Source organism: Oryx dammah, unplaced genomic scaffold, assembly GCF_014754425.2.
Source record: "Oryx dammah isolate SB20612 unplaced genomic scaffold, SCBI_Odam_1.1 HiC_scaffold_24, whole genome shotgun sequence".
NCBI lineage: Eukaryota > Metazoa > Chordata > Mammalia > Artiodactyla > Bovidae > Oryx > Oryx dammah.
Genome location: NW_024070208.1, coordinates 40,953,410 through 40,979,407, shown reverse-complemented (window position 1 = coordinate 40,979,407; position 25,998 = coordinate 40,953,410). Strand labels below are relative to the sequence as shown.

Sequence of the window (25,998 nt, the reverse complement as noted above, 5' to 3'; positions counted from 1 at the left end):
AATACTCTACAGGAGGCAGTGTACAAATCCATCCCAAAGAAAAAGAAAAGCAAGAAGGCAAAGTGGTTGCCTGAGGAGGCTTTACAAATAGCTGAAGAAAGAAGAGAAGTGAAAATCAAAGGAGAAAAGGAAAGATACACCGAACCAAACACAGGGTTCCAGAGAATAGCAAGGAGAGACAAGAAGGCCTTCTTCAGTGATCAAGGAAAAGAAATAGAGGAATCTTATCTACATGTCCTCAATTCCTACCCTCTTGTCCCCAGTTCTTACCAAATAACATAGCATGTAAGTCACATGTGATGCTCTAGATTCTACTTGCCTTGCATGATTATATTTTGATCTTATTTAGTGTCATCACATAAACGTTTTCTCTGATTGGATCTTGATCTAAGTGTTTAACAGGCTGGCATGGTGTGCGAACTCAGTCGTGTCTAACTCTTTGAGACCCTATGGACTGTAGTCTGCCAGAATCCTCTGTCCATGGGATTGTCCCAGTAAGAATACTGGAGTGGATTGCCATTTCCTCCTCCAGTGCATCTTCCCAACACAGGGATCAAACCTACATCTCCTGTGTCTCCTGCATCCACCAGGTTGTTTCTTTTACCACTACTTTGGTATTATTTTTCAGTAAACTCTCCAGTACATTAAAAAATAGTCAACATCCCATAATTCTTTTTTTTTTAGTTTTTATTTATTTATGTATTTATTTTTCATGATCTTAATTTTTTTTTATTTTTTATTTTTTAATTTTTATTAATTAATTTATTTTTTATTTTACTTTACAGTTCTGTATTGGTTTTGCCATACATTGACACAGTATCCACCCTAACAATCCAGTTCTGTCTTAACCTTCACTAATCACTTCATCCCAGGAATTAGGTGTATAAATGACAATTTGCCTGTGTATGTCATGATTATCTATGGTTCATTTTCCAAATGTGGTAAGGTCAATATTTATAATCAGGTCAGATAAATACTCTCAAATTTTCAGATTTAATGGTTTATTCCATGGGGATACTCCTTAGCACATCAGTTGATATCCTGTCATTATAAGAGACACCACTCTTGATAATTCCAGTAGAAAGAAAATTGATTAAGATTATGTTATCTGTAGGCATATGCTAGAGGAGCAAAAAGGAAAAAGAGAGGTTACCTCAAGCTCAGAATCTGCTGCCTATCCTGAACTCCTGAGCCCATACACTTGCTGAGTTCCTGGAGATTCTGAGGTTGCCATGCCATAACTATACCCATGGCTACTGAGCAGGATGCAAGGATTCAGTCTTCTTGCTGCTGTGGTTGCAACTGTGTTAATACAGTTGTTGTCTTCAGCCTTCTGCAGTCACTGTTACTTACCTTGTGTGACTACTACTATTATCAAAGTCACTTCCAGAAGCACAGAAATGTGATGTCTATTTCCCTCCACCTTTCAGTCTCTCACTTGTGGCTCCCAATTGTAACATATTTCTTGAGCATATTCTATAGATAATTTGTATTTCCTTTTGAAACAGGCAAAAATGATTTAAATATCAAGTTGTCAAATAAGTGAAGTAAAACTCAAAGTAAATTTAATTAAAAAAACAAATTATAAAGATCAAATTGAGGACTTATAGGAAAGGGGAAATAATTGTCATAAACTTTATCTTAAATTGGGTTGAAGAGTAATATTTTCATACAGAGAACATCATATACTTTGACCTGGTATTACCAATGACTTCCTTTTCTCCAGACTACTGCTTTTTTAAAGCACATCAGAATAATCACCCTCATGTCATCTAAGATGATGCAGTCTAAAAATTTTCTCTCTATTGAAAATGATTTTCTGTCTTTAATATATATAGATATACATAAGCATGTATATATATATATATATATATATATATATATATGAAGGTGTTTTATAAATTGTAATAATTTGTTTTAAAACAAAATGTGGATACAATCATTGAGACTTTCCCTTTTTTTTTTAAATGGAGAAGAGAGACATTGCTCCTGGAGAAAACGGTTCAAAAAGTACATAAACTGACATTGCATTAGAAAGGGATTATTACATAAAATCACTATGCAAAAGTAATTGTTTTTAAAGTTGAATAGCAGAAGAAACTAATAAGATATCATATTTCCCTGTCATGCAAGACAATTTAGTCTCTAAATGTTATTGCTGTCAGTATTTAGGGGTCAAAACACTTTTAAGGTCAAAAACAGCTCTGTTTTCACAAAAACATCTGTAAATATTGCAAAAATGAGATCTGCAGAATTCCTTGCAAAACTAAGAAAAGTACTGGTACCCAGATGTCTATTAAATGTTTAATGTCAGGGAGCACTAGACAAATATAAATTTCTCAATAATTTTCAAACCACTGTCATCCTATATAATACTGACATTATTCAAGTATATCCACTATGCTTTGGAGCATAATAACTGTCCAATAATTATATCACAGCTGTTTATTAGATGCTTGCCTTATTTTGTTTTTTAGTACATGTATGTGTTTATATATACCTTTATTATTTTCCACTCAATTTTACCTTATTCTTTCTAATATCTTCTTTCTGTACTCTCATCAGGTTTTTAAAAACATATTCTCTCTATAGTGCTTTTGATTCAAGTTATTCATACATATATACATATATAGCATTGACAAATTTTGTTGAATGATCAATATCAGTAAGATACCTTTTGATTCTATGAGTGATGCAACGATATATAGATTTCTTCCCTGTCTCTTTAAAAAGACAGGCAACCTAGAAAGAAAATGAGATGATTACAAAATGTATTGAATAATTTAATTGCCTTAGACCCAAAAAGAAAAGACATTTCAAGATGTTTTGACCTAACCTTCTCATAACCAACAAGGGAATACCCAGTAAAATTCTCTTAATAGATACTCAGCCTATCTTAATTTCACATGGAACATTCCAAGTTCGTTGATTTTATTCATTAAAATCTCCCAATATATGAAGCTGGAATCTACTTATCTTTTCTATCACATGATGAATAGATAATTGTGGGCAAAGGTCTTAATGAGGAATCAGCAATACTAAACCACAAAAGCTGAAAAGCATAAGGACTTTTTGACAACAGTGAGGAATTCAGTTTAAACAGTGCAAGTAAAAGTGACATGGGACAAAAAATGTAGGGAGAGTGATACTTATCAGAAACCAGATTTTAACAATATTTTAGTAAACTATACTTCTAAGGATGAGGGAAATAAAAAATGTGAGAGGTAAGAAGTAATTGGTAAATAACCTAAGTTCATAGTTTACCAATTGTCTGATATCTGCCATTTGTTAACTGTGCTTTATTGAAAAAAAAAAAATCACTTATACTTTGTGGCTCCATTTTCTTATTTGTAATAGAACATTTTTAATACTTATGTAAAGAGGGTCTTCTAAGCTTAATGGCATATTATATTTTAAAGCACTTCATATACTATATTATTGTTCAAGTTTAAATGGTTCTTTTATATACATGAGTCAAGGCTATTACCACTTTCAGGAACTATGAAACTTGGCATTGTACATTTACTGAGAAGGGAATAAAAAATGCTGTTGTATTGACTTCAGTGAATTTCTTCTCATTCATTAGAAATAAGAAACCATTAACATTTATTTCAGTTACCTGAAAAAATTACACACATCACATATCTATTTATAGTTATTTGATAATGAACACACACACACATGAGGTGGCATCAGTTCAGTTCAGTTCAGTCACTCAGTCGTGTCCGACTCTTTCTGACCCCATGAATTGCAGCATGCCAGGCCTCCCTGTCCATCACCATCTCCTGGAGTTCACTCAAACTCACGTCCATCGAGTCAGTGATGCCATCCAGCCATCTCATCCTCTGACGTCTCCTTCTCCTCCTGCCCTCAATCCCTCCCAGCATCAGAGTCTTTTCCAATGAGTCAACTCTTCGCATGAGGTGGCCAAAGTATTGGAGTTTCAGCTTTAGCATCAGTCCTTCCAATGAAAAACCAGGGCTGATCTCCTTCAGAATGGACTGGTTGGATCTCCTTGCAGTCCAAGGGACTCTCAAGAGTCTTCTCCAACACCACAGTCCAAAAGCATCACTTCTTTGGCGTTCAGCTATCTTCACAGTCCAACTCTCACATCCATACATCCATACATGACCACGGGAAAAACCATTGCCTTGACTAGGTGGACTGTTGTTGGCAAAGCAATGTCTCTGCTTTTGAATATACTATCTAGGTTGGTCATAACTTTCCTTCCAAGGGGTGTCTTTTAATTTCATGGCTGCAGTCACCATCTGCAGTATTTTGGAGCCCTCCAAATAAAGTCCGATACTGTTTCCACTGTTTCCCCATCTATTTTCCATGAAGTAATGGGACCAGATGCCATGATATTCGTTTTCTGAATGTTGAGCTTTAAGTCAACTTTTTCACTCTCCTCTTTCATCAAGAGGCTTTTTAGTTCCTCTTCATTTTCTGCCATAAGGATGGTGTCATCTGCATACCTGAGATTATTGAGATTTCTCCCGGCAATCTTGATTCCAGCTTGTGCTTCTTCCAGCCCAGCGTTTCACATGATGTACTCTGCGTAGAAGTTAAATAAGCAGGGTGACAATATACAGCCTTGATGTACTCCTTTTCCTATTTAGAACCAGTCTGTTGTTTCCATGTCCAGTTCTAGCTGTTTCTTCCTGACCTGCATATAGGTTTCTCAAGAGGCAGGTCAAGTGGTCTCATATTCCCAACTCTCAGAGTTTTCCACAGTTTATTGTGATCCACACAGTCAAAGGATTTGGCATAGTCAATCAAGTACAAATAGATATTTTTCTTGAACTCTCTTCCTTTTTCCATGATCCAGTAGATGTTGACAATTTGAGCTCAGTATCCTCTGTCTTTTCTAAAACCAGCTTGAACATCTGGAAGTTCATGGTTCATATATTGCTGAAGCCTGGCTTGGAGAATTTTGAGCATTACTAGTGTGTGATGAGTGCAATTGTGTGGTAGTTTGAGCATTCTTTGGCATTGCCTATCTTTCAGATTGGAATGAAAACTGACCTTTTCCAGTCCTGTGGCCACTGCTGAGTTTTCCATATTGGCTGGCATATTGAGTGCAGCAATTTCATAGCATCATCTTTCAGGATTTGAAACAGCTCCACTGGAATTCCATCACCTCCACTAGCTTTGTTCATAGTGATGCTTTCTAAGGCCCACTTGACTTCACATTCCAGGATGTCTGGCTCTAGGTGAGTGATCATACCATCGTGAATATCTTGGTTGTGAATATCATTTTTTGTACAGTTTTTCTGTGTATTCTTGCCACCTCTTCTTGTCTCTGCTTCTGTTAGGTCCATACAATTTCTGTCCTTTATCGAGCCCATTTTTGCATGAAATGTTCCCTTGCTCTCTCTAACTTTCTTGAAGAGATCTCTAGTCTTTCCTATTCTGTTGTTTTCCTCTATTTCTTTGCAATGATTGCTGAGGAAGGCTTTCTTATCTCTCCTTGCTATTCTTTGGAACTCTGCATTCAGATGCTTATATCTTTCCTTTTCTCCCTTGCTTTTCACGTCTCTTCTTTTCACAGCTATTTGTAAGGCCTCCCCAGACAGCCATTTTGTTTTTTTGCATTTCTTTTCCATGGGGATGGTCTTGATCCCTGTCTCCTGTACAGTGTCACGAACCTCCATCAACAGTACATCAGGCACTCTATCTATCAGATCTAGGCCCTTAAATTTATTTCTCACTTCCACTGTATAATCATAAGGGATTTTATTTAGGTCATACCTGAATGGTCTAGTGGTTTTCTCTACTTTCTTCAATTTAAGTTTTATTTGGCAATAAGGAGTTCATGATCTGAGCCACAGTCAGCTCCTGGTCTTGTTTTTGTTGACTGTATAGAGCTTCTCCATCTTTGGCTGCAAAGAATATAATGAATCTGATTTCAGTGTTGACCATCTGGTGATGTCCATGTGTAGAGTCTTCTGTTGTCTTGTTGGAAGAGGGTGTTTGCTATGACCAGATCGTTCTCTTGGCAAAACTCTATTAGCCATTGCTCTGCTTCATTCTGTATCTCAAGGCCAAATTTGCCTGTTACCCCAGGTGTTTCTTGACTTCCTACTTTTGCATTCCAGTCCCCTGTAATGAAAAGGGCGTTTTTTATTGATGTTAGCTATAAAAGCTCTTATAGGTCTTCAAAGAACCGTTCAACTTCAGCTTCTTCAGCATTACTGATTGGGGCATAGAATTGGATTACTCTGATAATGAATGGTTTGCCTTGGAAACGAACAGAGATCATTCTGTCATTTTTGAGATTGCATCCAAGTACTGCATTTTGGACTATTTTGTTGACCATGATGGCTACTCCATTTCTTCTCAGGGATTCCCTGCCCACAGTAGTAGATATAATGGTCATCTGAGTTAAATTCACACATTCCAGTCCATTGTAGTTCGCTGATTCCTAGAATGTCAACATTCTCTCTTGCCATCTCCTGTTTGACTAATTCCAATTTGCCTTGATTCATGGACCTAACATTCCAGGTTCCTATGCAATATTGCTCTTTACAGCATTGGACCTTGCTTCTATCACCAGTCATATCCACAGCTGGGTATTGTTTTGCTTTGGCTCCATCCCTTCATTCTTTCTGGGGTTATTTCTCCACTGATCTCCAGTAGCATATTGGGCATCTACTGACCTGGGGAGTTCCTCTTTCAGTATCCTATCATTTTGCCTTTTCATACTCTTCATGGGGTTCTCAAGGCAAGAATACTTAAGTGGTTTGCCATTCCCTTTTCCAGTGGACCACCTTCTCTCAGACCTCTCCACCATGACCCGCCCATCTTTGGTGGCCCCACATGACATGGCTTAGTTTCATTGAGTTAGACAAGGTTGTGGTTAGTGTGATTAGATTGACTAGTTTTCTGTGATTATGGTTTGTGTGTCTGCCCTCTGATGCCCTCTCACAACACCTACCATCTTACTTGGGTTTCTCTTACCTTGGATGTATGGTATCTCTTCAGGGCTGCTCCAGCAAAGTGCAGCCGCTGCTCCTTACCTTGGATGAGGGGTATCTCCTCACAGCTGCCTCTCCTGACCTTGAACGTGGAATAGCTCCTCTTGGCGCACCTGCGCCTGTGCAGCCACCGCTCCTTGGACTTTAAGTGGCTTAGGTCCAGTAAATAATTTAAAGTTCAAATTTAGTCTAGGATTTGAACAACTGCCAAAATCTGTGGGCCCATATAGTAAGTAGTCTTGCACATTATTCTCACATATGAAATTTATAATGGAAATAAGATAATAAAAATATGAATTTCTCCTCCAAATAATTTATTCACTCTTTGGGATAAACATATAGAAGCAAAATATATTAATGTATTGATAGGGAAATTCAAAGACATAAAGCAATCTAAAATTACTTAAAAGGACAAAAAGAGAAGAATAGATAGGATCTAGGGAATATTATCATGTAATTGCATGCTGTCTGCTTGTTTAGGAAGAGTAAGCTTTTCCATGACAACTACAAATATGTAGGTAAAATCTGCTTTCTGTGAAAATGAGAGTTTCAAAGACCTACATGCTCTATAGTAGTTTCAACAAGCTAAAAACAAAATTTGCAACATTGCTAAAGTGAATAAATGTGTGTGTGTGCATTCTCAGCCATTGCCAATTCTTTGGGACCGCATGGATCTTAGCCCTCCAGGGTCCTCTGTCCATGGAATTTTCCAAGTAAGAATACTGGAGTGTGTTTTATTTCTACTCCACGGGATCTTCCCAAATCAGGATAGAACCCACATCTTTGCATCTCCTACATTGGCAGGTGGATTCTTTACCACTGCACCAGCTGGGAGTTCCAAACTGAATACATAGTAGCTTACAACTCAAAAATTAGAAGAGTGGTCAAATATACATTGGATTCAATTCTGACCAAAAACTTGGAACAAACTAATGCTAGAAAAGTGAAATAAATGCAATATATAGGAAATATAGATCAGACAAATTATAGTAGTAAATTTCTTTTATTTTTGCTAAAAACCAATGTTCAAAAAAAAATAAAAAAATAAAAATAAAAACCAATGTTCAGCTGATAATATAGTCCTTTTGATTAAGCAAAAGAACTTTCTAGAGATTTTTCTAAAGATAAAATAATTCTGGTTTCAACCTTAGAAGCTTTATTTTTATGTGTCAAAAGAATAAGGCATATTAAAATATTCAAAGCTGATAAAAATTAAAAATATCCACAAATATATACAAAATATGGTATCGGAGGCATCCTTCAAGTTATGTATCCATGTTACTAGAGAGGCATTACTTTTTAGATCAACTCTTCAAAGACTATATGTAGACCGTATGCTTGATAATAAAAAACAAAGCAAACTCATAAATTCACCTAAAATAAACAGAAGAAATTTTGAGCCTCTAATTTGTTGTTTAATCATAAAGTCCTATCTGACTCTATGCGACCCCATGGATTGTAGCCCATCACGTTCCTCTGCCCATGGGATTTCACAGGCAAGAATACTGGAGTGGGTTGTCTTTTTCCTTCTCCAGGAGGTTTTCCTAACCCAGGAATCAAACTTGCATCTCCTGTATTGGCAAGCAAATTATTTACCATTGTGGCACTAGTGAAGCCCAAGGCTCTGAGAACATGTTGCATAAAGGAAATACCTTCTTTAGAAATACACATTTTTAGAGATAAGTAAGAATTTGTTACTTCTGAAGGGATGATAATGATAATAAGAATTATTCTATAATTTTTATGTTGGAAGATTTTGGGATTGTTATATGTGCAAAGCCAAATTATTCCATTTGAAGAAAAAATTAATATTAGTGACACTGATCTAATTTTGAGTTAATCTGAGGGTTTTTTTTAAAGTATTATACAGAAAATGCAATGATTTTTACATTTTCATACACTGATTGATTTGGTTTTGGGTGGACTCCAACAGACAAATGACTTAAGAAAAAAGATCAAAAAGCACAATTCTCTTTGTTATTATAATACAGCAGAACATTCAGTACTTAATAAAGGATATGGTCACTAGAAAACATAAAACGTTAAATCAGACAGTCCATTAGTCAGGCTGCTTAGCCTCTGGTGGCAATGTCTCAGACATACATATAATGGCTCAAAACAAGAGCAGTCTGTTTTTTGCTCATGTAACAATAGTGAGAAGGTGAACAGATCCAGGATGCAGGTCTCAAAAGTTTAATTCAAAGACCCTGACTAGTAGATCTTCAGTCATCTTCAACATGTGATATTCAATATATCCATTCTTCTCCATCCAACAGAACTGATTGATGAGTCAGAGAAGAAATTCATATTAGGAGTGTAAGACAGATCCCTGGATACAATGAAAAGATAATGGAACCTAGAACCTGTGCCTTCAGAAACAAATTATAATATACAATGAAACAGGAAACCATTGAAAAAATCTAATAAAGCCACAGCAAATAGATGACTTCACAGTGTTGAAATGAAAGTAGCAGATTGTTCTGAAGATATTAAAATAAGTGTATTGATAACACTCAGAGTGACTATGAAGAAAATAGCACCATAAAACAAGATTAGAAGAAAAGGAAAAAAAATGAATTGTAGATATGAAAAAAAAATTAAAATGTAAAAAAAGGATAGGATAATTAGTAGTTTGGGAACAGGGAAATAATTAATGAGTCAAGAGTTAGAATTAGTCATCTAAAACATTATGAGATAAAAAAAATGAAATGTAGATTGAGTAGTTATAAATTACATTTAATGGAATTTCCAGTAGAAGAGAATGGGATAATTTGGAGAGCAGCAAAAGTCAAATAAAGTTTCAAAATTCTCTGTAATTGACATAAAGCTTACATTAAAATGAAAATACATTCCACTTCTGAGTGAGACAAGCATAGAAACAAACATAAGAGAAAAAAAAAAAACTAGACAAATTATAAGATAATATTTCAAGATAATAGAAAAATACTTCAAAGCTACCAGAATTAACAATCTATAATCTAATGTAGGACAACTTATAAGGTATAATACATAAATCGCTACAGTGAAAGAGAATAAACTGAATATCTATATCTAGCTAAACTAAATCCTAAGTATAAAAAACTAAATCATTTTGCCAATACTCTATTGCTCCAGATGCTTGCAAAACCTTTATTGAATGATATACTTAGACATGAAAAACTCGTGTCCTTATTAAAAAATAAGGAGCAAAAGCTAAAAAAGCAAAAATTTAATTAAATATGTCAATAAACTGGACCAAATACAGAAAATATATGAAATAAACATACCACTCTTTTTTGCTTTATAAAAGATTTTTTAAAAATGCAATTTTACAAAAGAAAAATCTTTCATCTGGGTAAGTAGTATTTAGAGAAATTTTATAACAAGCTAATCTCTTTAACATGGATGGATTAGAGAAACATTTAAAAATTAAGTATGCTTGTAAAAATTAAGTAATTTTTAAGGAAAATTACTAAAATAAAATACACAGCTTTCCAGTATAGCAAAAAGGGAAAGAATAAAAAAAGATTGTTTCAATCCAACAGTACACAGGATCAAGGTGTACTAACAAGTCTTTGACCATGTTTTGCTCACTTATTAACTGGACAAAACTTATATAATTATGAAGTATTTGAGGATGTTATTGTCTCAATTATGAAAGACTTATTAGAGAAATTTCTAATACACAGCAATTAGAAAGCAAAGACACATTTACAAGCTGAGTGTACTAAAATGAACAATTTATCAGAGCAAAATACTGTCCTTTCCTTAAGTTTTAAATATCATTTAAAAAGCAATCTATCTAGGATTAACTGAAAGATGTGGGAAAATTCTGTGACTTTTAGTTAACTTCAAAATCAGTAACCATTTATAAAATTTTAAAAGAAATAATTATATGATGAGATATGTACAATGCAATTATTGTATGAAAATGATTTATAAATAACATTTATTCTGTTCTTAAAATAGTTGCTAGGCCATTAATTCATTTAATTCTTATAGCAACCCTCTGATGGTGTGTTATTATAGCTTTATACTTACCATCCATGTAAAGGAAAAGAAAGCAATAGATATATAAAGCATCCTCAGTGATCAATGCAAAGAAATAGAGGAAAACCATAGACTGGAAAAGACTATAGATCACTTCAAGAAAATTAGAGATACCAAGGGAAAATTTCATGCAAAGATGGGCACAATAAAGAACAAGAATGGTGTGGACCTCATAAGCAGAAGACATTAGAAGAGGTTGCAAAAATACACCAAAGAATTATTCAAAAAAAAAAAATCTTTATGACCCAGATAATCACGATGGTGTGATCACTCACCTAGAGTCAGACACCTTGGAATGTGAAGTCAAGTGGGCCTTAAGAAGCATCACTACAAAAACAGCTAGTGGAGGTGATGGAATTTCAATTGAGCTATTACAAATTCTAAAAGATGATGCTGTGAAAGTGCTGCACTCAATATGCCAGCAAATTTGGAAAACTCAGCAGTGGCCAGAGGACTGGAAAGGGTCAGGTTTTTTTTTTTTTTCCAATCTCAAAGAAAGATAATGCCAGAAAATGCTCAAACTACCACACAATTAAACTCATCTCATATGCTAGCAAAGTAATACTCAAAATTCTACAAGTCAGGCTTCAACAGTATGTGAACTGTGAACTTTCAGATGTTCAAGCTGGATTTAGAAAAGGCAGAAGAATAAGAGATGAATTGTCAACATCTGTTGGATCATCAAAAAAGCAAGGGAGTTCCAGAAAAACACTTATTCTGATTTATTGACTATGCCAAAGCCTTTGACTATGCGGATCACAACAAACTGTGGAAAATTCTTAAAGAAATGAGAATATCAGACCATCTGACCTGCCTCCTGAGAAATCTTTGTGCAAGTCAAGAAGCAACAGCTAGAACTGGACATGGAAAAACAGACTGGTTCCAAATAGGGAAAGGAGGGCATCAATGCTGTATATCATCACCCTGCTTATTTAGCTTATATATAAAGTACATCATGAGAAAAGCTAGGCTAGATAAAACACAGGCTGGAATCAAGATTGCTGGGAGAAATATCAATAACCTCAGATATGTAGATGACACCACCTTTATAGCAGAAAACAAAGAAAAATTAAGGAGCCTCTTGATGAAAGTGAAAGAAGAGAGTGAAAAGGGTGGCTTAAAACTCAAGCTTCAGAAAACTAAGATCATGGCATCTGGCCCCATCACTTCATGGCAAATAGATGGCAAAGCAATAGAAACAGTGACAGGTTTTATTTTGGGGGGCTCAAAATCACTGCAGATGATGACTGCAGCCACAAAATTAAAAGACGCTTGCTTCTTAGAAGAAAAGTTATGACCAATCTAGACAGCATATTAAAAAGCATAGACATTACTTTCAGTTCAGTTCAGTTCAGTTCATTCGCTCAGTCGCGTTGACTCTTTGTGACCCCATGAATCACAGTACGCCAGGCCTCCCTGTCCATCACCAACTCCCGGAGTTCACTCAAACTTATGTCCATTGAGTTGGTGATACCATCCAGCCATCTCATCCTCTGTCGTCCCCTTTTCCTCCTGCCCCCAATCCCTCCCAGCATCAGAGTCTTCTCCAATGAGTCAACTCTTCACATGGGGTGGCCAAAGTACTGAAATTTCAGCTTTAGCATCAGTCTTTCCAATGAACACACAAGACTGATCTCCTTTAGAATGGACTGGTTGGATCTCCTTGTAGTCCATGGGACTCTCAAGAGTCTTCTCCAATACCACAGTTCAAAGCATCAATTCTTCAGCACTCAGCTTTCTTCACAGTCCAACTCTCACATCCATACATGACCACTGGAAATACCATAGCCTTGACTAGACAGAACTTTACCAACAAAATAATAGCTTTGACGTCTATTCAAAGCTATGGTTTTTCCAGTAGTCATGTATGGATGTGAGATTTGGACTTTAAAGAAAGCTGAAGGCCGAAAAATTGATGCTTTTGACTGTGGTGTTGGAGAAGACTCTTGAGAGCCCCTTGGACTGCAAGTAGATGCAACACATCCAACCTAAAGGAAATCAGTCCTGAATATTCATAGGAAGGACAGATGCTTAAGCTGAAACTTCAATACTTTGGCCACCTGATGCAAAGAACTGACTCATTTGAAAATACCCCGATCCTGGGAAAGATTGAAGGAGGGAAGGGAAGGGGATGACAGTGGATGAGATGGTTGGATGGCATCACCAGCTCAATGGACATGAGTTTGAGTAAACTCTGGGAGTAGGTGATGGACAGGGAGCCTGGCATGCTGCAGTCCATGGGGTCACAAAGATTCGGACACAACTGAGAGACTAAACTGAACTGAACCTCATTATGATATTAGATGATTAAAAAACAAGATTCAAATCTAGACATGTTAGTCACTCAGTTGTGTCTGATATTTGTGACCCCATGGATTGTAGCCTGACAAGACCCTCTGTCCATGGCCTTCTCCAGGCAAGAATACTAGAGTGGGTTGCCATGGCTTCCTCCAGGGCAAATCTAGACAAATAGTTTCTGAACTCTGTGGTTTTAACCATGATATTCCACTGCCTTTTATATTGTCATTGTTTAGTGGTTAAGTGGTACTCAACTCTGTGTGACCCTGTCAACTATAACCCACCATGTTCCTCTGTTCATGGGATTTCCTAGGCAAAAAATACTGGTAGGTTGCTGGTTCCTTATCCAGGGGATCTTCCCCTCAGAGGAATCAAACCCATGTCTCATGCATTGGCAGGTTCATTCTTTACCATGGAGCAATCTAGGAAACCCTTATGTATTGTTACCTCTCATTAGTTGCTAGGCTCTGGTAGATTCACCCATTTTTAAAATTTAATTTATTTTTATTTTTTAATTGGCAAACAGTTGTTTTAACAATATTGTGTTGCTTTCTGCCATATATGGTAGATTCGCTGTTAGCCATAATACATTATACTTTCATTGCATAATGCCATTCTTTTTAAGTAGAAATACAATGAACTGACTGCAGCAGTTGTGATAGATTAAAATATCTCTTTGTTTTTCTTCTCCTCTTACAAGAGGTGAAATCTGTTCCCTTTACTTTTGAATCTTGTATGTCCCAATGGCTTGCTTTTATCAATAGAATGTGCCCTCTTAGAATCTTAAGACCCTCATTCTGCATGTAGGCAGAGCTAAGCCTCCTAGAAGATGAGAAATTATGTGAAGAGAGACATTACATTGACAAAGAATGTCCAGCCATACAGCAAAAGCCCCAGACATATAATGAGTCCATTTAGGACCATCAAGCCTCAGATTATGGTAATTGCATGAGTTGCCACAGCAAGATCAGTAGGATAACCGTCCAGCTGAGCCAAGTTCACAAAGCTGTCAAGACAAAAAATGTGAACAAATAAATGAGATTGGTTAGCATTACTAAGCTTGGAGTAAAATTTTACCTGAAACAGAGGTTAATAAGCCTTCTGTGATTTTTTTCCAGTTGGACTTATCTTGAGTATTGAATCTGTTTCTCCACTCCACAATTGCAAAATACATTGAACAAAATATGTCAACAATCTGATAACTATAGTGATTGATGACATATACAAATACCATATGTAGATAAAAAGTAACAGCTGCTCAAAACTACTATACTGGATTAGAAATTTCTGAAAGTATGATCCAGGACTACTGCTTCCAGAAATAACCATGCAATGATACCTTATCTATGTTCTATTGAGCTAGAAATTGCATCTAACTGTCATAGATTTTATTGTGATATATTGACCAGTAGATTGCAATTACAATGTGAGGCATATGACTTCACATATATTCCTTAAAAGAGTATGTGACATTCAGAGTATAAATGATAGGAAAGAAATGGCAGGGATATGTTTAATGAATTAAAGTGGATAGAGCAGATTTCAATGTTGCTTTTTTACAGTAAAGTACACTTGTACAGGGCAGAGGCCTGTGAGCTGGGCTTGAGATGGAGCCAAAACTCCCCAGACTACAAGTCATAGACGTAGTACCTACTAGAGATGCACCTACTAGTGTATCTACTAGAAATGCTGGTGTGTTAGGGATTTGTATCCAACAAGCCAAAGAAAAATTGTTCACAATAATTGTACAAAGAATTACTCACCAGTGTGCCTATTGTGAGTCATAATGGAAATAAAATGAGTTGAGGCCTTATTTCTTGTGAATCTTTTCATATGCTAAACAATATCACGTGACATTGAACCAATGGTTATGTAGGAGGCAGATTTGGGGCATAAGTAGAACTGATACAAAGAGACCTATTCAACACACACAGCAAAAAATTTATTATGTTAAAGACAATATGGAAGAAAAGATTGTGATCTCTGGTGGTGAACAATCCATTCATGGTCTGATATGGTATGATTAGCAATTTCTCCTTTTAAGTGAATTTAAATGATGTAAATATGATTACACTTAAGGAGAGAAGAAGACTGAAAATGGACAGAAAAGATTGTATAGCGACTTTTCTTGACTATATTGACAAAAGTGAAAACATAAGCTACAGAATACCTAAGTAAATGATTTCAGTTCAGTTTAGTTCAGTTCATTCACTCAGTCATGTTCGACTCTTTGCGACCCCATGAATTGCAGCACGCCAGGTCTCCCTGTCCATCACCAACTCCCGGAGTTCACTCAGACTCATGTCCACTGAGTCAGTGATGCCATCCAGCCATCTCATCCTCTGACGTCTCCTTCTCCTCCTGCCCCCAATTCCTCCCAGCATCAGAGTCTTTTCCAATGAGTCAACTCTTCGCATGAAGTGGCCAAAGTACTAGAGTTCAGTAAATGATTTAAGTGAGTACATAATGGAAAGAAACTATTCATATTGATGTTCTTTGGAAGACTGGAAGGAAATTAAAGTTAATCCAATGGTTTGATACGTAGGTATTACAGATTAAGGTCATCCTAGGTGGCTTAGTGGTAAAGAATGCATCTGCCAGTTCAGGAGATGAGAGCTTGATCCCTGGGTCAGTAGTTACCTAAGGCTCACTTTCTGCCATAAGGGTGGGGTCATCTACATATCTGAGGTTATTGATATTTCTCCCAATCTTGATTCAAGCTTGTGTTTCATCCAGCCTGGCATTTTTCATGATGTACTCTGCATATAAGCTAAATAAGAAGGATGACAATATACAGCATTGATGTACTCCTTTCCTAATTTGGAACCAGTCTGTTGCTCTCTGTCCAGGTCTAACTGCTGCTTCTTGACCTGCATTCAGATTTCTCAGGAGGCAAGTCAGGTGATCTGGTATGCCCATTTCTTTAAGAATTTTCCACAGTTTGTTGTGATCCACACAGTCAAAGGCCTTGGCATAGTCAATAAAGCAGAAGTAGATGTTTTTCTAGAACTCTCATGCCTTTTCGAAAATACAATGGATGTTGTCAATTTGATCTCTGGTTCCTCTGATTTGCTAAATCTAGCTTAAAAAGTTCATGGTTCATGTACTGTTGAAGCCTGGCTTGGTGAATTTTGAACATTACTTTGCTACCGAGTGAGATAAATGCAATTATGAGATACTTAAAACATTTTTTGGCATTGTCTTTCTTTGAGACTGGAATGAAAACTAAACTTTCCTAGTCCTGTGGCCACTGCTGAGTTTTCCAAATTTGCTGGTAAATTGTGTGCAGCACTTTCAAAGCATCATCTTTTAGGATTTGAAATAGCTCAACTGGAATTCCATCACCTCCACTAGCTTTGTTCATAGTGATGCTTCCTAAGGCCCACTTGATTCCTCATTCCAAAATGTCTAGCTTTAGGTGAGTGATCATACCATCCTGGTTATCTGGGTCATGAAGATCTTTTTTGTACAGTTCTTCTGTGTATTCTTGCCACCTCTTCTTAATATCTTCTGCTTCTGCTAGGTCTATACCATTGCTGTCCTTTATCGAGCCCATCTTTGCATGAAATGTTCCCTTGATATCTTTAACTTTCTTGAAGAGATCTCTAGTCTTTCCCATTCTGTGGTTTTCCTCTATTTGTTTGCAGTGATCACTAAGGAAGGCTTTCTTATCTCTCCTTGCTATTCTTTGGAACTCTGCATTCAAATGGGTATATCTTTCCCTTTTTACTTTACCTTTAGCTTATCTTCCTCTCTCATCTATTTGTAAGGCCTTTTCACACCACCATTTTGCCTTTTTGTATTTCTTTTTCTTGAGGATGGTCTTGATCACTGCCTCCTGTACAATGTCATGAACTGCCATCCATAGTTCTTCAGGCACTCTGTCTATCATCTCTAATTCCTTGAATCTACTTTTAACTTCCACTGTATAATCATAAAGGATTTGCTTTAGGTCATATCTGAATGGTCTACTGGTTTTCCCTACTGTCTTCAATTTAAGTCTGAATTGGGCAATACATAGTTCATGGTTTGAGCCATAGTCATTGAGCATTCAGCATTCAGAAAACTAAGTCAACATTCAACAAAGTCAACAGTCACAAAACTAAGATCATGGCATCCGTCCCCATCAGTTCATGGAAGTAGATGAGGAAATAGTGGAAACAGTTAGAGACTTTGTTTTGGCTCCAAAATCACTGCAGATGATGACTTCAGCCATGAAATTAAAAGATGCTTGCTCCTTGGAAGAAAAGCTATGACCAATATAGACAGTGTATTAAGAAGTAGAGCCTTTAGTTTGCCAAAAAAAGTCCATCTAGTCAAAGCTATGATTTTTCCAGTAGTCATGTATGGATGTGAGATTTCGACTATAAAGAAAGCTGAGTGCTGAAGAATTGATTCTTTTGAACTGTGGTATTTTAGAAGACTCTTGAGAGTACTTTGGACATCAAGGCGATGAAACCAGAAAATCCTGAAGGTTATCAGTCCTGAATATTCATTGGAAGGACTGATGCTGTAGCTCAAACCCCCATACTTTGGGCACCTGATTCAAAGAACTGACTCATTTTCGAAGACCCTGATGCTGGGAAAGATTGATGGTGGGAAGAGAAAGGGTGACAGAGAATGAGATAGTTCAATGGCATCACCAACTTAATGGAAATGATAGGGTAATAAAATATTGGACACTACTGAGAGACTGAACTGAACTGAAAGTTGTGGTTTGGCATTCAATTCACTAATGTAAAAAATGTAGCAGATCTCTCCTCCCTAAGATGATAAAAGCCAGAGTCAAGTGAGTGTTCAAAAAAAAAGAGAGAAGTGTCCTATTTATTCTTTCATATTAAAATAGAACAAACCTATAGAATAGAATAGAATGGAATAATGAAGATTTTAAGACAGGCAGAACCACTTCATTGGCTATATGATAATCAAAATAGAGTTGTCCCCAGTGACATGCTCCCTTCTGAAACAGTATTGGGAACAATAAAATTCAGAGAAACACTTCCTAAACTTCCTGTTCAGTGAAAAAAAAGGGTATTATAATATAATAGTAGAAAAACTTCTTCAGTTATCTGTCATGGAGTTTGGGAGAGTGAGTGTAAAGCCTTAGAGCAATTCAAACGGCCAAAAAAAGAGAAAGAAAAACAAGCCTAAGTGTAATGATTAAAAATGAGTAAGATTAAGTCAGGTAGAGCTCTGCTATTTATTAAAAAGAAAAGGGAAATTAAATAGATTTTTAAAGAGCATTCAGTTCAGTTCAGTTCAATCTCTCAGTAGTGTCCAACTTTTTGTGACTCCATGGACTGCAGCATGCCAGGCCTCCCTGGTCTCTCATCAATTCCCAGAGTTTACTCAAACTCGAATACATTGGGTTGGTGATGCCATCCAACCATCTCATCCTCTGTCATCCCCTTCTCCTACTGCCTTCTATCTTTCCCAGCATTGGCGTCTTTTCAAATGAGTTAGTTCTTCACATCAGGTGGCCAAAGTATTGGAGTTTCAGCTTCAGCATCAGTTATTCCAATGAATATTCAGGACTGAATTCCTTTAGGATGGACTAGTTGGATGTCCTTGCAGTCCAAGGGACTCTCAAGAGTCTTCTTCAGCACCATAATCCAAAAGCAACAATTCTTCAGCACTCAGTTTTCTTTGTAGTCCAACTCTCACATCCATATATGACTACTGGAAAAATCATAGCTTTGACTAGACAGAGTTTGTTTGCAAAGTAATGTCTCTCCTTTTTAATATGCTATCTAGGTTGGTCATAGCTTTTCTTCCAAGAAGCAAGCATCTTTTAATTTCATGGCTGCAGTCACCAACTGCAATGATTTTGGAACCCTAGAAAAAATAAAGTCTCTAACTGTTTCCATTGTTTCCCCATCTATTTGCCATGAAATGATGGGACCAGATGCCATGATCTTAGCTTTCTTAATGTTGAGTTTTAAGCCAGCTTTTTCACTCTTCTCTTTCACTTTCATCAAAAGGCTTTCTAGTTCTTCTTTGCTTTCTGCCATAAAGGTGATGTCATATGTATATCTGAGGTTACTGATATTTCTCCCAATCTTGATTCCAGCTTGTGTTTCATCCAGCCCAGTGTTTCTCGTGATGTACTCTGCATAGCAGTTAAATAAGCAGGGTGACAATATACAGCCTTGACTTAGTCCTTTCCCTATTATTCACAAAATACCTATTTTACATCCTTTAAACATATTTTAAGCGATCTTGTCACATTCAATCTATCTTCTACCAGACAAATTTTAAGTGGGTAAGTTTAAAGGATAACTAAATAGAAAGCCTTAAACATGATGCAAAATTCATCTCATTTATGAATCATGATGTAGTTCGGGACTTTGTAACTGCATCTCCCAACATGAACTCTATGGCAATGTGAAATTTTTAGGATAAATATCATGTGTATGAAGGACCTCTTCAAGTCCTAAATTGAACAGTATCCCTGACTATGACAGTGAGGAGACACTGCAAAGTCTTCAGTGGAACTGGGTGGTTATAGAGATGCTTTCTTAATACATTCAGTGAATAAAATTATTCATGAATTGCACACCAAAGAAGTAGAAGCAAAAAATCCTAAATCCATATTTGGAATAAATTTGGCATAAGTGCAAACATTGCTGGTATCTCTTTTATGTCAAATTTCATTCAGAATAAATTGGACATGAAATTTTGTAGTGAGTACTAGGTGATGTAGAATTCCCAAAGAGCAATAGAAAACATAAACTTTGACTTAAAAAGTGGTAGAAGGAGAACAGTGAAAAAGAAATACTGGAGAGGATGTGGAGAAAAGGAACTACACTGCTGTTGACAATGTAAATGGGTGGAGTTACTATGAGAGAACAGTATGGAAGTTCCTTTAAAAACTAAAAATAGAGCTACCATATGATCCAGCAATCCCTTCTGGGCATATGCCTTCTGGGCATATGTGCAAAGAACACCATAATTTGAAAAGATACATGTACCTCAGGTTTCACTGCAACACTATTACAACAGCTAGGATATGGAAGCAACTTAAATGTCCATCGACAGATTAAATAAAGAAGGTGTGGTACTTATCTATAATGAAATATTACTTAGCCATAAAAAAGAACAACATAATGCCATTTAGAGACATGGATGGACCTAGAGATTGTAATACTGAGTGAAGTAAGTCAGATAGTGAAAGGCAAATATATGATATCACTTATATATGGAATCTAAAAATAATACAAATGAACTTATTTATTCAGTATAAAGCAGAAATAGAGCCATAGATGTAGAAAAGAAACTTATAGATATTAAAGGGGAAAAGAATAGAAAAAAAATTGGAAATTGTGATTGACATATATACACTACTAAATATAAAATAAATAACTAAAAGGACCTAATAAATAGCGCAGAATTCTGTATCATATAGGTCAGTACTCTGTAATGATCTATATGGGAAAAGAATGAAAAAAAAAAGGATGGATATATGTGTGTATATGTATATGTATGTGTATATGTGTATATATGTGTATATGTATATATATATATAAACTGATTCACTCTGCAGTACAGAAGAACCTAACACAACATTGTACATCAACTATGTTTCAATAAAAATTAATTTAAAATATTAATTTTGGTGGAAGTGGGAGTAATAATATCAATGTACCCTACAATAATTTGAGTTTAATTAATGAGAAAGTTTAGAGGGTCATGGATATTGATGATAAACTGACAGGGAATGAATAATATAATACACTTGATATCAGTATCTTTTATAAAGGAACTATTTAAAAGATGCAACAGGCTAACAGAGATCAGTATAATGCGACATTGTGCTAAAACTTTTTCAAATTTACAAAAGAAACTGAAAAAAAAAAAAAAGCTTTATAATTGCCTTTATGTACATTGTAACTCAATGCAATTATACCACATTGTCAAAGGTATTATAATTGTACCATGCACTATCATACTTTTTGAGAGGAGAAATTTGGTCATGATATTGGTGAAGATTATACTGAATCATTGTTGTTGGCGTTATACTAGCAGCAAAATAAGAAAAGGGGTGTAAAAAAAGTTTGCCAAAAAAGTTATAGAGAATGGTTGATAAATTTCAAAAACTTAGAAATTGGCTAACTCTATGAAATTTGGAAAATAATTTACCTGGTGCTTCAAGAGGTCTTTCTAAAATAGAGATAATTACTATTTTTGGAGAAGTTGACTACTAAAAAGACAGTCCACATTTAGTGGTTATATCTCATTCTAGATTATGTACCTTCATAATTAGGAAATTTAATTGTGTCTTTAAAAAAGGCAAAATGAAAGAAGTGAGTGAGTAGATGCTGACTATTCAAATGGACATCTGAATAGAGTTTCACATTGTAGGATTAAAAACATGCTATAGTATAGGACTTGTCTAGGTCACTGGGACTATAAAATCTTAGTGAATATACTATATTAGACATTTTACCTACTTGCCACCACGCTCTTTTTGACTTGTTGGCAGAAGTCAGATCATGCATCCTCAACCCCTTATTACAGGTTACTCTAGTTATTACAGACCTAAGAGCTACCAAATGCTGCTACTAAGTATATTGCTGTTTTCAATAGAAACTGTTCTCTTGAGCTCTAATAGAGACAGTACGTAATACTAAAGACATACGGATATAATAATGAATTTGCCTTCTAAATAATCTTTCATGGGAATTGTGAATGGGTTTAATACTAAAACATTTCAGAGAAAGTGTATCAGAAAGCAAAGGGGAAACTCTTGAACCTATGACAGAAACAACTGAAACTATAAATGAGGATGTCTCCCAAGAGAGTTCATTTATCAAGTGAAAATTATGTGTGTGTGTGTGTGTGTACTCTATGCTGAATACAGTAGGTGTTGCCTCAGAAGGATTGTCACATAACATGGCTACAATTTGCATGACAATAAATGAGCCCTAGGAACTTCTTTTCTCCATATTCCATTGATGAATGACCTGACCATATAATTAACTTTTTAATAAAACAATTCAAGTACCATGGTATACATGTAATAACTGTCAGAAAAATGGAAGTTTCAGCAATGCAGCTGGTGGAGAAAAAAGTTCTTATAAGTAGAAAAAGGAAAACTTGTACAGTAGGCTAAATCATTTACAGTAGCACATTCAACTTTTTGTACAAATACTACAAGCTTATTATCAGGGGACATCTGTGGCTTTTTCCAAATTCTTGAGCAGTGGTAATAACTTACCTATGAGTTTTGTTAATGGGTCCTAGACAGAGGGGAAAAAAAATGTGAAAATCCCTAATGTCTGAAAGATTTCTGAAATTCCAAAGAATAAAGAAAAGGTAGTATATGATACACTGTCCCCAAAAAATCTATCAGAAAGTTCTGAAGAGACTGAAAACTGATTTTTTTGCATGTACACCCGTGGTGGATTCATGTCAATGTATGGCAAAACCAATACAGAATTGTAAAGTAAAATAAAAATTAAATTAAAAAATAAATAAAAATAAATAAAACAATATTTGAGGTAGCAGGCTGATAGAAGAGATGAGTCTCTATGATACTACTAGTTATTAAGGTATATTTTTTTATTCTCCATTGAAATATCAATAGTTGCTTACAGCTGTTCAGAATGACAATGAGGTCTTTTTGTTTTCTTTTTTTAGTTGCTGTGGAATAAATTACACAGAGATAAAATCCAGCTGATAGTTATCAGTTCAGTTCAGTTCAGTTCAGTCGCTCAGTTGTGTCCGACTCTTTACCACCCCATGAATTGCAGCACGCCAGGCCTCCCTGTCCATCACCAACTCCCGGAGTTCACTCAGACTCACGTCCATCAAGTCGGTGATGCCATCCAGCCATCTCATCCTCTGTCGTCCCCTTCTCCTCCTGCCCCCAATCCCTCCCAGCATCAAAGTCATTTCCAATGAGTCAACTCTTCTCATGAGGTGGCCAAAGTACTGGAGTTTTTAGATCATACTATGCCATCACTTACAGGTTCCAGAGAATTTATAAGGGCCCTCATAAGTGTTTGTACAATCTCTACTTTTGTTTGTTCATTTTTGGTGGATGTCATTACTGAATCAATGATCAAAAATGTTATAAAATATAGGTATGATGTGAATTATTTCAATTTGAAACATCTGAATCTATGTTCTCAACTTAAAGGACCTGTTTCACAATGATTATGATATGTGGTTCAACTAAAAGCATCATGTTATTTGGACATATTCTATTCATTCTTACCCTCAGAGTAGCATTTTTATAAGAAATTTAAAGGGGCACTAGAAATGTTTCCTAAAAAAATGTTTAGAAAGTGTTCTAATCATTCTTTTACATGTAGTTGACCAGTTTTCCCAGCACCATTGTTGAAGAGATTGTCTTTTCTTTATTTTTGCCTCCCTTGCCAAAGAAAAGATGTCCATAGGTGAATGGATTTATCTCTGGGATTTCTATTTCGTTCTGTTGATCTATATTTCTGCTTTTGTGCCAGTACCATACTCTCTTGATGACTGTAGCTTTGTAATATAGTCTAAAGTCAGGAAGACTGATCCCTCCAGTCCCATTGAGGTCTTTTGTGTTTCCATACCAATTGTGAAATTATTTGTTCTGTGAAAAATACCGTTGGTAGTTTGATAGGGATTTCATTGAATCTATAGATTGCTTTGGACAGTATAATCATTTTCACTATACTGATTCTTCAAATCCAAGAACATGGTATATTTCTCCATCTATTTGTGTTGAATTTGATTTTTTTTTTCATCAGTGTTTTATAGTTTTCTGTATACAGGGTTTTTATCTGTTTAGACAGATTTATTTCTAAGTATTTCATTCTTTTCATTGCAATAGTGAATGGGATTGTTTCCTTAATTTCTCTTTCTGATTCTTCATTGCTAGTGTATAGGAATGCAAAGGATTTCTATGTGCTAATTTTATATCCGGGCACTTTACTATATTCATTGATTAGCTCAACAAATTACATTGAATTAAAATTTACAACCCCTAAACTTACAACCTAAAGTTACAACCACTAGTAATTTTCTGGTGGCATCTTTAGAGTTTTCTAGGTAGAGAATCATGTCATCAGCAAATGTTTAGAATTTCATTTCTTCTTTTTCCATAAATGAAATTAGAACATTTCTAACACCACATACAAAAATAATCTCAAAATTGACTAAAGACCTAAATTAAGACCAGAAACTATAACACTCTTACAGGAAAACACAGGCAGAACACTCTCTGACATAAATTACAACAATATCCTCTATGATCAACCTCCCAGAATAATGGAAATAAAAACAAAAATAAATGGGACCTAATTAAACTTAAAAGCTTTTGCACAATGAAGGAAACTATAAGCAAGGTATAAGAAAAGCAGGCCTCAGAATGGGAGAAAATATTAGCAAACAAAACACCTGACAAAGAATTCATCTCCAAAATACATAAGCAGTTCATGCAGCTCAACACCAGAAAAAGGAACAATCCAATCCAAAAGTGAACAGAAGACCTAAATAGACATTTCTTCACAGAAGAAATATAGATGGCTAATAAACACATGAATGTATGCTCAATATCACTCATTATTAGAAAAATGCAAATCAAAAGCATAATGAGGTATCATCTCACACCAGTCAGAATGGCCATCACCAAAAAGTTTACAAACAATAAATGCTGGAGAGGGTGTGAAGTAAAAGGAACCTTCTTACAAAGTTTGTGGGAATACAAACTGATACAACCACTATGGAGAACAGTATGGAGATTTCTTTAAAACCTAGGAATTAAACTGCCATAGGACCCAGCAATCCCACTACTTTATATATACCCAGAGGAAATCAGAATTGACAAAGACACATATATCCCAGTATTCAATGCACTAGTTTACAATAGCTAGGACATGGAAGCAACTTACATGTCCCTCGACAGATGAATGGATAAGGAAGTTGTGATACATATACCCAATGGAATATTACTTAGCTATAGAAAAGAACGTATTTGAGTCAGTTCAAAAGGTAGATGAACCTGAAGCCTATTATACAGAGTGAAGTAAGTCAGAAAGAGAAAGACATTATCTATATTAATATAGATGTATATATATACATATATATGGAATTTAGAAAGATGGTACCAATGATCCTACATGCAGGGCAGTAAAGGAGACATAGATGTAAAGAGACTTTTGAACTCATTGGGGGAAGAAGAGGATGGGATGATTTGAAAGAATAGCATTGAAACACAAGCATTGCCATATGTAAAACAGATAGCCAGTGAGTTGGTTGTATGACGCAGGGCACCCAAAGCTGGTGCTCTGTAACATCCTGGAGGGTAGAGTGGGATGGGAAGAGGCAGGGTTCAGGATGGAGGGTACGTATGACACATGTATACCAATGACTGACTTATACTGATGTATGGCAAAAATCATCACAATAGTGTAAAGTAATTATCCTCAAATTAAAATAAATAAATAGATTTTTTAAATTTGCTTAAGAAAAGAAAATAGAACAAAGAGCTTGACTGCATGATCAGGTGCCTGGAGTTAATCTTTTAATAGAGAGGCTACAAAATGGGGTCTTTTGGGGTGTAGAAGTGAGATTGCAAGTGTAAGAAATGATACCATAATACAAGTTTGTCTTTTCCACTTGATAATGTGTTTCTGTTGTAATGTAGAATCCCATTATACCAAGATCTTGATTCAATTTGTTGGCTCCTCTTGGGAGAGACATT

General features: G+C 35.7%; 1 long non-coding RNA gene across 1 annotated transcript; it reads right to left on the bottom strand.

Moving 5' to 3' along the window:
• Nucleotides 1–24,143: 24,143 nt before the first annotated feature.
• On the bottom strand, nucleotides 24,144–24,342 carry LOC120883000. The gene is made up of 2 exons (XR_005725640.1): nucleotides 24,306–24,342; nucleotides 24,144–24,244 (listed from the first exon to the last, which is right to left on the bottom strand). It is a non-coding gene; the product is annotated as an uncharacterized LOC120883000 (long non-coding RNA).
• Nucleotides 24,343–25,998: the final 1,656 nt, after the last annotated feature.